Below are 10,978 nucleotides of genomic sequence, written 5' to 3'. Positions count from 1 at the left end.
CACCCCTGACCTGCACAACAGATTTTGTTTGAATTCCTTTCTTCTTGGGGTGGTAAGGTGCTGCAATATCATGAGGCTATATCAGTAGTGAGATGACACTGTGTGTTAGGTGTGTAGCGTTAAGAGGGGGGGTGTATTGTGATAAGAGCATTCTAGCCATGAGCTGAAGCTCTGATCTAAAGAAGACTTCTCCCGCAAAGTTACCAGAATTCCTGAACTCATCGGCCCATGAACTGTTCTACGTCAAAGTGACAGTTTTGGGAGTATGGCTCACATAGAATGGTCCAAATGGCTTGGAATCCCTGCTGTGAAAATGTCTGGGGAATAGGGCCTGGAGGTAATAAAACCCTTTGAAGCGGGCGAGAGCCGAAATCCCGAAACAGAGCTACGAACCCAGGCCAACCGGCATTTCCAAAAGATGGCATGGATTGACATCAGGCATGAATCGAGCCTCCTCCAATAGGAGACTGAGGGGCTGGCACCAAAATCCAATCTTGCAAACTCCAGAACCAATCACCTATGATCTATCAGGCATAAAAAGGTAACGCACAGCACTTTCTCTCTCTCTCTCACCTGAACCAGTAACTCGCTGCCACAACTCAACTTGTAGCTCTGTTGCCAGAACTGGAACCGGAAACCAACTAAGTCTTTGCCTGCAACAGAAGAGTTTAACTGGGAGAAGGAGATTGAGCTGTACGAAGAATTCTTTTAAATAACTTTATTAAGTAAAGAACTTTATAACCTGCGACTGCCCGCCTGTACCCACCTGATCAGTGGAGTGTATGCAGCTGGACAATTGACTAAGTCAACTGTAATACAGAAGTGTTCAGTCATTTAAATAGCTATTGAGTCTTAAGAAACTTGACCCTTGGAAACGAACAGGGCCCTGCTTTCCTCAAAGACTTCATGTAACTATGGTGGAAAACCCTGCTTGCAAAGAAGAATCCTGTGCACAACCTTGGAGCCTTAAAAAAAGTGGAAAATCTGTTTGGAAAACAGACTCTGTTTGACTCTATTTTCGCGATACCCCAACTTCCAGGAGCATCGACTGAAGTGGAAGTTATTGGACAAAGCCGAACCAGATTGCCTTTGTTCCAAACCACACGGACCTCCTGCCGTGTGTTTTTATCTGATCCCGAAGGCAGAGAGGCCTCTCTGCGACAAAGTTCAGATAAGTTTAACAGTTTGGAGTTTATTATTCATGACATTTGAGAAATCAATTAGAAGTGTTATTCTGTGAGTCATAAACTTTAGAATGTGTAATATCATTTAGTATTTTCTTAAATATAAATGAGTGTTTTTCCCTTTTTGTATAACTAGTGTAGTGCTACATTTTATCTTTGTTTTTGAATGTATATCTTTGAAATTGGTGTCTGCGTCCAATTATTACAGAAATTGAGTTCTACAAGATTCTAGGATTCTTGATAAGGTGATACTTAAATTCACTTCTTTAACAGAAATTTATAAGTGTACCTTACACTACAGGTGCCAGTAGTAAGATTAAAAATATTCCTTGTTGAGCTTGGGAAATACACACTCACATGCTGCTGCCTGTAAATCGGACATTCTACACGTCCTCTGAGAGGAAGCAGGTAGTCAGTGTATTTATATGTAGGCACACATTCCAATCAATGTAGAAAGTCTATACTCATTTTTTAAAACCTTTTCTTGCCTTTTCAAATATTAAAAATGTTTTCATTTATCTACACATCCTACCCCACGAATTACAAGTGGATTTTTTTTTTTTTATTATAGATAAAAACTGAAGTAACTTGGTTGGATAAGAGCCCACCCCCATTGTAAAAACAATCTTAAAATAGCTCAGGTGTAACCCATTGCATTCACACACCAAGTTAAGTGGCCTCCACATGTTTTAGTGTAATGATTCACTTTCAGGATAAATTCAACAGTTCCTGTAGGTTCCATCTGCTGGGTAGTGCATTTCAAAGCATGAGCACCAAGTAGCCGTCAAAAGAACTCCGGGACAAAGTTGTTGAAAGGCAAAGATCAGGGAAGGGAAGGATATAAAAAATATCAAAGGCCTTGAATACCCCTTGGAACATAGTCAAAACAATTATTAAGAAGTGGAAGGTGTATGGCACCACCAAGACCTTGCCTAGATCACACCATCCCTACATGATGACCAGGTGAGAAGGAGAGAGGCTACCAATATCGCTTTTACACTGACAAGGAGCCAGTGCTAGTTCGGAGACGGTGCCTAATTTGGAACCATTTTTTGCTTTTCCACCACAAAAGAACTGGCTCCATGCTGGCACGAAGCCACTTTTTCTGTCACCAAAAACTTGCTGGTCTGGAACCTAAGAACCAGTGACGTCAAGAGCCAGGGGGTGGGGTAAAGTCATCTCCACCAAAAGTTATTTGCTGGAGTGCAGCCGCCATTTTTTAAAAAGCAGAAGACGCGAGCAGTGAGGAAAATGAGTGAAACCAAACAGCAGTGGTCCGACGACGAGTGCAAATTTTTGTTAGCAATATGGTGCTCAAGGGAAGTCCAAGACAAACTTGAAAGTTCACAAAGGAAAGCAAAGGTGTATGTCGACATATGGGAGGAGATGCAGAAATCCGGGTTCAACAGAACAAGCGATCAGATTATTAACAAGTTGAAAAAGGACTACAGAGACAACAAAAAAGATCTTTCAAAAAGTGGCACTGGACGTGGCAAAATTAAAAATGCCGTGAATTTCGACCTGCTGGATTCGGTGCTGGGACATAGACCCTCAAATCAAATCACCAGGGCATTAAACTCGGCGAGTGCGATGTTTGAGGCGATGTGCGAATCGCCGGCAACCACCACAGCTGATGTTGGTAAGTTGTTGCCTTTGTCTAAGTTTGTTGTTATTTGCTGAAATGCTTTTGTGATAATTTTCTTACATGTTTACATAGGTGTTGTTATCTAAAGATGTTTGTTAACCTTCGGCTTCAGATTCATCTGCCGACGTTGGCGAAGAAGTAGAGGAAACGAGACCATCCTGCAGCAGTCCTGTCTCTCCAGCACCATCGGCCTCTCAAGGACAACCATGCGGGATCAGAAGGGGCAAGTAAACGTGGTGCATGAGGCAGTATAACTACAAAGTTGAGGAAATGTGTATATATGTGGAGCATTCATAGAGTGATTTGATTAGAAATTCCAGAGCAAGACAAAGATGCCTACAACAACAACTTTGTCTTGTAATTTCTGTTCTGACCTTTCTAATGAAATTTAAAACCGTGTAATTGTTTATAATAGTTTTGGAAAAGTCATGGAATATATTTGTTCTAACAGTGTATGACCTGAATATACAAGCATTGTCTTCCCACACCTTTTGTGTCTTGCAGCCACTCAACTAGTTTGCAATTGACTCAATTCAAAAGAAGATTTTGCATTGTAATAAATACTATTATCCTTTTATACAGGAAAAGGGAAGCTACACCATCACCAGGACATGCTGGATTATCTGGAGAGAGCAGATGAGCGATTTCTAGAACAGCAGAGAGCTGAACACTACAATTATTAATAAAATGGAAGAGTCCTCAAACGCTCTGTTGGGTCTTTTGGGGTGCTTGGTGGCTGTTATGGAGGGACAGCAACAGGGAAACAAGTCTTGAACACTTTGTTTTCAGTTTATTTATTGCAGTTTTTGCAGTTTGCACTTATGTTCATTTTACACTTATTGTCACTTTGTATTTATTGTCAATAAAACATTGTCTAACATTTTGATCAGTCATTTTATATAGAAACCACAACAACATGAAACATAACTGTTAAAAAGACTACAAACCAAGTTTAGGTACAGAAAATGAAAAGTCACGAACTAGGAAACAATGTACAGGTTTTTAACAAAGTTTATTAGTCTTCCTCCCCATTGAAGTAGTCCATTAACGCAGCTCTTACATCAGCTCCTTCCAGCTGCCCATGCTCAGGCAACACCTGTACAGGGGGTTGCATGTTCATATGTATGACTGGAGGGTCCCCAAAGTGATCTCCATGCTCCTCACAGATGTTGTGCAGCACACAGCAGGTCATCACCATCCTCTTTGTCAGCTCTAGATTGCAGTCATTCCTTTTTAAGAGACACCTCCATCTTCTGTTTAGCCTCCCAAAGGTTGTCTCCACAATTGCCCTCACACTACTTAACCTGAAGTTGTATGTTTGTTGCTGTGGGGTCAGTCTGCCAGTATCTGCAAATTGTTTCATGAGCCAGTTTTGCAGCAGGTAAGCTGGGTCTCCGATCAGGTATTGTCCAACCTCATGGCCAGAGAGGTTTACTTTGTTTTGGATTAACAACTGTCCATCACATAACATTTCCCACAAATACGACTGTCTAAGTAACCTTGCATCATGTACACTCTCAGGATAGCCAACACACACATCCCAGAAAAGACCTTTTCCATCCACAGCTGCTTGCAATACAATTGAATGCCATCCTTTTTGGTTAAAATAGTCACGGGCATACTCTTCTGGTGCTATTATTGGTATGTGGCTTCCATCTATTGCACCAACACATTGTGGTACTCTCCAGCGATTGTTAAAAACTGTGCCATTTCCTCCCTCTACAATCAGGGAAAATTATGTGTACAGGGAGAAGCACTTTAATTACTGCGTTGCAAACTCCTGCACACAGTTGAATACCGTGCTTAAGCCTACCCCAAAAAGGTGACTGATGCTCCTGTATTCACTGTTGGTGGCCAGCTTCCAAAGGGCAGTGGCGATACATTTTTGTACAGATACACATAAACGGTAATTGGTGTTTCTTTCCAGTACATGTCTGAGACGACGACAGATGTAATCAAAAGACTCCCACGAGACTCTAAAATTTTGAAGAAACTGCTCCGAGTTGAATTCAGGAACAATCGTATCCCACCAGTGGTAGGCCCGTGGATGTGCCCACACAACAGGAGTCTTCCGTCTTCTAAGGGGCCTGAAGAGTATCTGAAAAGAGAGAAATTCAGTGTATTGGTCATTTTATAAATAGTAGTTATCTGTAATGAGAGAAATACGTTCTTCTAATGCCAATGTAATGTTGGGACCCGGAGGTGCTGAAAGTATCCTTCTTTAAAGTTATAATAATTATTTGGCTGGATGCAGACTGGTTAAAGACAATGGGTTTTATTAAAAACACGCTTCTTTCTTTGTTTATTCTCCATCACAAGTACTCTTTCTGTAAATACACTTTGTCTTAACTATACCGCTCTAGTGTGTCTTTTTAGCAAACATGGAGCAGAAAAATATTTTAAACTTAGCTTTCTTGCATGGTAAGATGTGTTTTCAAAGCCAGTAGTAAAGCTTGCCAACAAAGTACGTAGTCCACCATGGGAACGCCCACATCCAGTGACATCAGCGTTCGGTTCCCAATCCGGTGGAAAAGCGGGCCGGTTCCCAAAAAGATTAGCTGGTTCCCAGGCCGAGCACCGGCTCCGGCTCCAGCAAGGGCTCCATGTCAGTGGAAAAGCACTAAAAGAGGCCATTGGCAATTTTTCAAGAGCTACAGGTTTTTATGACTAAGACTGGTCAAAGTGTGCATGTGACAACAATATCTCAAGCACTCAGCAAATCTGGTCTGTCTGGTAGGGTGGCAAGAATTAAACCATTACTAAAGAAAGCCACCTGGAACACCATGTAGTAAACTGTTTTGTGGTCTGATGAAACTAAAATGGAACTTTATGGCTTAAATGCAAACCGTTATGTTTGGTGATAACCCAACACATTGCATCACCCAAAGAAGACCATCCCTACTGTGAAGCATGGTGATGGCAGCATCATGCTATTGGGATATTTCTCATTGGCATGAACTGGGGCACTTGTTAGGGAAAGGGAAGGGAAAATGTTGCAAAATACAGAAAGGTTCTTGAGAAAAAACTTCTGCCCTCTGTAAGAAAGCTGAAACTGGGACGGAAGTTCACCTTTCAACATGACAATGACCCGAAGCACACAGCCAGCACTACAGTGGCTAAGGAACAAAAAGGTAAATGTCCTCGAGTGGCCCAGGCAAAACTGCAACCTAAATCTAATCAAAATTTGTGGCATGAGTTTACTGTCCATCAATGCTCCCCAAGGAACTTGAAAGAGCTTGAAGAGTCTTATGAAGAAGAACGATCAAATATTGCCAAATCTTGGTGTGCAAAGTTGGTAGAGACCAATCCTAATAGACTCACAGCTATAATAGCTGCCATAGCTGCTTCCAACTCAGCAGGGTGTAGACCTTTTCAATAATGATATTTCAGTTTTTTAGTTTTAATTTCATTTTTTTCACAATAAAAACTTTTTTCCCTTTAATAGTGCAGAGTAGCAGTTACCTCCAGTATAATGTTTAAGAATACCCTGTGAGAAAAGTTAAGTTTTGTATTGCATGCTTTAACTTACTAAATTTAGCTGTCATTCATCAACACAATTATAACCTCACAAAAAACTAGATATTACAGATTGATTTTTGGGTAACACTTTACATTTAGTGTTCCTAATTACTGTGTATTTACTTGGTAACTACAAGTATAATTATACCTATATTTGCACAGTAACAAGTAATTAGAGTGTAAATACTAAGTAATTAAAGACACTTAATGTAAAGTGTTACCGATTTGTGGAACATATAAGCTCTAGGATGAATGTATCTGATAAAGACATATAATCCCAAAACATTATACTTTTAACAGCAGTAAAGATATGCAAATAACCAACAGTCCCTTGTAATTATTTTTTCAAACTATTAGCTATGAATGCTACTTTTGAACCATTTCCATCAGAATTATATATATATATATATATATACAATATTAACAATATTAAGTATCGTAGATTTCCATTACTTTATCTCTTTCTACGTGGAGTAATGCAATTTTTCTCAGGCCTGTTTCAGATTCATTGTACACACGGTTAACATGATTTCCAAATGAATATTTAGAAATCGTGTTAGGTTTTTTGAATTTCCCTTTTGGTGAGTTAAGGTGATTTGGAATAAGCTCCTCATACATTTTTCACATAATCTGCTCCCCATTGATTCCTACGTCTTTTTCATCTCAGCAGCAGTCCAGCATATTCTAACATCAAACAGATCATTATAAGAACTATGGCACTAAACCCATTATGCATGTCTGCCCTTTTCACTTGTGACACTGAGAACAGTAATTACAGGCAGTTTGACTACAACATTAGGGTAGGGTTCTAAATGAAATGTTAAAACTTCTGTATTTTGGTTTTTGCTTAGATCTACTTTATTTAGTATCTCCCACTAATCTGTTTTCACCAAAACTCGAAATTAATAAAGATGAATGAGGAAGATGTTGAGGTATGGATTCCACTGGATTCACAAAAAGGAAGATCTTATAATCCATATTCTCTGGTGTACATCTTCAAATCCAAATGCACATCTCTGAACAATTGTATATTAAAATACAACTTTATGTCAATAGTTCAGATAGTTATTATCCAATTGTTAAATATGCATGATTCTTTTTTTGATTTCATATGATGTCATATTTTACTGAAATTGTGTGATATTCAGCTTATTTATTCACTGACTCATTTCTGTCCAATGAATGTCCCCAATAAAGAATAGGACGTCGTTTCACATAATAGATTTTAAAATGCATCAAAGAGCAATACTACCTCTAAGTTATTTCCTTGATTTACTAATGTTAAAACTACTATGTAATTAGCGGAATATCTGAAATGCCACCATGAACATAGTAAACTGTTAAATTTAACATTTAAGAGAAAATAAATCGATGAATGACATTCTTCAAAAAGTTATATATCTTGGTAAACATGCAGCTCTAACTATGTAACTTTAAGAAAAGTGTTACTGGTGTCAAACACGGAGTAAAGTTTAGTTTTACTGTTTAGATCTATTTTTACAATTATGAGGCAGAGAAATTAATAAATAAATATTCATTTTCCTGGGGCCTGTTCTTTGTACTTGGATAACCAGGTTAGCCAGCTAAGTTTCAGGATAATTTGTCATATACTCTGTATTTTCTGTACTCCAAATCGAATTTGAAGTTCAGCCAGCTGTGTTACCAGAGCAACATGTCCAGCATCTCAAACCTGCTCCCTGGCAGGTTAACTTAAAATGAGCTGGCTAAGAATCTGAATGTATTTAATCCTGCCCAATAAAATGACAGCGGACACACCCCCAACAATGATGCGTGTTCCTAGCAGATCCAGTAGATGTAGGAGCGATCTAAATAAGGCAAGCTTTTTGGTGAGAAATTATTTTTAGATATTGCCTAGATGCTTTAAATCATTCAGATGATTATTTATTTGAGCATTACAGATTTGGTCGGAAAGGGTCAATTTATCTAATTGATTTATTGGGATCGAACATCACTAATGCCACCCTACGCAGTCATGCATTGACACAATGCCGCAGATCCTCTGTGTAGGACTGCACTTCTTAGCCAGAGGTATGATCCTCTACACTGTAGGCAACATGGAATATCTGAGCAAATTTGCAGTGTGCAACTCTATTATATCCCCTTTTAGTCTTTGACGATAAGTGTTGTTGTGGGAATAGGGTGTCATTTTAGAGTGTTATTGTTAAAACACTGTCAGGGGGATATTTTCCTTTCAAAAATAAGTTTATTGCACCAAATGCATCTGGGATCAGTCTGTGAATAGAAAGATGATCAGATCCAGTTTAGCGCTATATGCTTGAAACCTTGATATTCAAGTCTAGACATGACAAGTAAATATCCAAGTTCACACTCACAGCCAGCTTCTCACCCAACAATTTATTTTCCTTTTCCACCTTCCTCATCTTTAAAGAACCATAATTCAAATAGGCTGTAAGCAAGATCAAACCCAGTACATGTTCCAACAGCCTAGAAATAATATAGACGGCTATGAATATATATTTCTATACAGTATACTGTATAGAAATACATACATAATATCTACATAATCCTGTGGTAAATTACGAGCCACTGAGCGTCCTTTCGTATCCAAATGGGAAAGTACACTTATCCTCGATGAGCGAAGTCTGACTTTAGCTAACGAACTAATTAAATCCGAGATATCCGAGTGTTGGAAGAACATGTTAGTTTGCATGTTAAGCATATTCCAGGATATGTCAACATAGCCTGGATTTGTTAAACCACGTATGGACTCCTGATTGTCAGAAGGTGTTGAAGAAAGGTAACACATACAAAAACAATGTATATTTTTAAATATTGGTTTTATGACTTAATAAAAAATATTAAACATTTTGCATTTATATCATATATTTGAAGGACAACCAATAAATAAAGCATACTGAATCAAATAATAACTATGTTGTTTTTAAAAGATTATCATTACACCTCTCCCTGCTTAGTTGAGAAGAAGAATGAAATGTTTTGGGTACAGTTATTGATATCAGATATTTGAGATGAGGATAAAAGATGCACATGGTTTGCACATAAGAAGACAATTCAATATAGGTGACAAACAATATAACTAACATTTGGGACTAGGAATTGCTAGTCCATGTTTAAACAATTGAACAGTTTGACTTCCTGTCATAGGCTTTGGTATTATATAGTTATATAATAATATATATATATATATATATATATATATATATATATATATATATATATATATATATATATATATATCATGCGCTTAAATAATATTGTACTTCAGTAAAATCAATCACTGAATCATTTGAACAAGCGTATTTAGTATAAGCTTCTACTAATGGCCCATTGGCGATCTTTTGACTATCAACTGCGATTTACACTTCAAAAATATATCTACATACAATAACCATAATAAAATGTACACACAGTAACACACTTACACACTTAAAAATTACACACAATAGGTTTTTCACCGACAAAAAACTAAATTGTTGTATGGTGATCTTTAGCCTTGCCTTATTGACCAATAATATTTTAAGCTATAAAATGTATGAAGCATTGAAGAAATATGTATTTTAGTTCATGCAGTACCTCGGTGTCCGCCTTGTTCCCCTATTACTATTCTACTTTTATGAAATCACGCAAGTTCCTACTGTGTGTATTGTTTCCTGATTGCTTTGCAAATAAACATTATAAATATGCAGGTAAAGCAAGTGAACATCTTCTGATACATGCTCCCTGTGGTTCCCATCCATAGCTACTGTTCTTTAACAAATCTATACATAAATACACACACATACTGTACACAAATGTATTATAGTTATTTTATATATGACTGTGTTTTAAATGTATTACTAAGGTGACCATATGCTTCATGTTCACCGGAACACTTTGAGATCTGAGGGGATTTTAAACTGAAAGATGATCATCTTCATTGTAAATAATTGCTAAATTGAGTGTTTCGATGCACTGCAATGAATACAACGAATAAGGATGCATAACACATTTGTATCACTAAGTATTCGTCTTTTTGTGTTTTCCATTATTAATACAGTGCTATTTATCTCCTGTTAATTAATAATACATTTAAATTATTAAAGCTCAAGGGTGAGTTCTCTCCTGATCAGACCGGGAGTGTTGCTCAGCTGTTTGCTCTGAGGTTTCAAAATTAAGCACCAAAATTTGACTTCAATTTATTGCCTATTTTTCATGTTAAGTTCTTCTATCTTAATGGCAACTTTCAAATCCCATGCTGTATCAAGCACTAATTTCATGTAATTATCTAATGCAAATCCACAAATACCAACCAACCAGATGCAGAATAAAAGAGGCACTCAACATTTACCACAAAATCAAAATTGTGTTTTTGGGGTCCCTCTTTGTCATGTTGTAAAGGACCCAGATCCTCAAAGAATTGCTCGATCTGTGCCTTTTCTTTCACAAAGAGTAATTTGTTAATTGAATACACTGTCACAGTCAAACAAACCTCTCTTCACAGCACAAATTCCTAGTTCTACTGGCTGTCATCCAGCTGGCAACTGGTTACTGTCTTGCATTTCCAATTGGCACTCAGATGTACAGGCAGGCAGGTCCCACTTGTCTACTAGGATTCATTCCCTGTCCAGCTAACCAGGACTCAGACAAG

General features: G+C 37.8%; 1 pseudogene; it reads left to right on the top strand.

Moving 5' to 3' along the window:
• Positions 1-2,435: 2,435 nt before the first annotated feature.
• On the top strand, positions 2,436-3,603 carry LOC136713030 (uncharacterized; annotated as a pseudogene).
• Positions 3,604-10,978: the final 7,375 nt, after the last annotated feature.

Source organism: Amia ocellicauda, chromosome 2 (genome assembly GCF_036373705.1).
Source record: "Amia ocellicauda isolate fAmiCal2 chromosome 2, fAmiCal2.hap1, whole genome shotgun sequence".
Taxonomy (NCBI): Eukaryota; Metazoa; Chordata; class Actinopteri; order Amiiformes; family Amiidae; genus Amia; species Amia ocellicauda.
The sequence above is the reverse complement of the archived record's forward strand: the minus strand, read 5'-3'. Positions and strand labels throughout refer to the sequence as shown.